Source organism: Taudactylus pleione, unplaced genomic scaffold (genome assembly GCF_031769625.1).
Source record: "Taudactylus pleione unplaced genomic scaffold, aTauple2 ptg000604l, whole genome shotgun sequence".
In the NCBI taxonomy this organism is placed as follows: Eukaryota; Metazoa; Chordata; class Amphibia; order Anura; family Myobatrachidae; genus Taudactylus; species Taudactylus pleione.
The window spans coordinates 1,555,005-1,557,412 of NW_028285006.1; positions in this window are offsets into that span (position 1 = coordinate 1,555,005).

Below are 2,408 nucleotides of genomic sequence, written 5' to 3' on the forward strand. Positions count from 1 at the left end.
ACAGAAAATATTTTTTTATTTTCTTTGGAGTGTACTTTGGGGATTACAGCACCCATTAATGGTCAAGCCAGCCGGTCCTTTACTTATGACACAGGCGCATGGTTGGCACTACTTTGTTGATGCTCGTGCGGCTACTGCGCACACAATTCACAAACACAGAAAATATTTTTTTATTTTGTTTGGAGTGTACTTTGGGGGTTACAGCACCCTTTAACGGTCAAGCCAGCCGGCCTTTTACTTATGGGACACAGGCGCACGCTTGGCGCTGCTCCTTTGTTGATGCACATGCAGCCACAGTGCACACAATTCACAAACACAGAAATTTTTTTTTTATTTTGTTTGGAGTGCCCTTTGGGGGTTACAGCACCCTTTAGCGGTCAATCCAGCCGGCCCTTTATTTATGGGACAAAGGCGCACACTTGGCATTACTTTGTTGATGCACGTGCGGCTACTGCGCACACAATTCACAAACACAAAAAAATATATATTTTTATTTTGTTTGGAGTGCCCTTTGGGGGTTACAGCACCCTTTAACGGACAAGCCAGCCGGCCTTTTACTTATGGGACACAGGCGCACGCTTGGCGCTGCTCTTTGTTGATGCACGTGCAGCCACAGTGCACACAATTCACAAACACAGAAAAAATATTTTTTTTTTTGCACTTGGGGGGAGCACCCCTGATGGACAGAGCACCCCCTGGACAACTCTACAGCACCCCTTTAGGACTGGGACACTGCACAGGACTTTGGAGTGGACACAGCCCCTATGGACAACGGACTGCACAACACAGTCCAGCCAGCCCCTATGGACAACAGCAGCACAGCACAGCACAGCACAACACTACACTGCACTACACTACACTACACTACACAGCCCAGCCAGCCCTAACTCCCACCCTTCCTCTTCACTGTCCACAGCCGAGTGGGAAAATGGCGCCGACGCGGGTACCTTATATAGGATCCAAAACCCGCGAGACCCGGAAGGCGGGATTATGACGTTTTGCCTCAATTTCAGATCCGAGTCTGGCGGGAAAAGTCGGGCCTGACTCGGATCGGCCCCGGATCGGGGGGGCTCGGGGGGGTTCGGATTTCAGAAATCCGAACCCGCTCACCCCTAATATATATATATATATATATATATATATTAGCATGTTTCCATGGGGGAAAGATGCACTCGCCTCTTTAAAATAACAGTTCAATTTATTCAAAATTGAACATCCTAGTAGAATGGATGAAACTCTATGGTCATGGTCGACGTTTCGGTTCTGCTCTGAACTGCCGCCAACTCAGGCCCCAGCTGCCTGCATTACACTGTTGTTGCACTCTGAATCTGGATGGTTCCTTTGATCCCGAATGTATGTCTCTGTTCAGGTTATAGAAGCAGTGCCTGCTTCATACTGAGACTGGTGATTGTGTGACCTAAGACCAGGCTGTTACAGCCCTGATTGATGCCGAGATCATGTTATATTATTCCTGCATCATTGTACGTGTATGACTACTTTGGACTGAGGTCTTGAGAAAGGTTCAGAGCAGAACTGAAACGTCGACCATGACCATAGAGTTTCATGCATTCTACTAGGATGTTCAATTATGAATAAATTCAACTGTTTAAAGAGGCGAGTGCATCCTTCCTTCAATGGCAACATACTACTATTTAGGGGCCTGTGGGTCCTTGGAAGCACCCCCGAAGAGAGTGCAGGACTTCTGGAATATATACAGTATATATATACACACAAAGATGTGTCCTTACATGTTTGCTACTTTCACACCAAAAAGCCCTCTTGGTGCGCCAGGTCCCGTGAGACTCTGCTAGCACCGAGCGTCTTTTTTTGCCGAAAATGTGCACCAGCAGAGTGTGCTGATTAATTTGATAAGTGACACTTGTATATCTGTGAGCGATTGAGTCTCTGAATCTTTATGCAAAGTGCTTCAATGTAGCAGCTGCATCTTTATTTTTTTTCCAAGTTCATTGTACTTAATATACAGACTCAGTTGTTGCATCGCATTGTGACTAAGGGTCATATTCAATTAGACACGAAAAGCCGAGATCCGCAGAAAAGTATCGCAGACCTCGGCTTTTCGCGTGGCGGAAACTTATCTCCGTATTCAATTCCAGCTGCTTTTCGCATACTCGGAAAGTCAATGCAATGTAATAGGCAAAAAAGATTTGCCTTTGAATAGCAGGAGAAAAGAAGTGCACAATTTTTATTTTGGGGTGTAAAGTTGGGGAAACCACTCAGAGGACCTCATTCAGAGTCGGTCGTAGCGGCCGCATGGTCGTACGGCCGACGACCGCAAAATCCAATCGTACGGCAGGTCGATCCTAAACAAAGTGACGCCCATTCATTAGCACTGTACCTCCTCTAGCTACCGACTGATCTGATCGAACGAACGAGACAGTCGTAGTCAG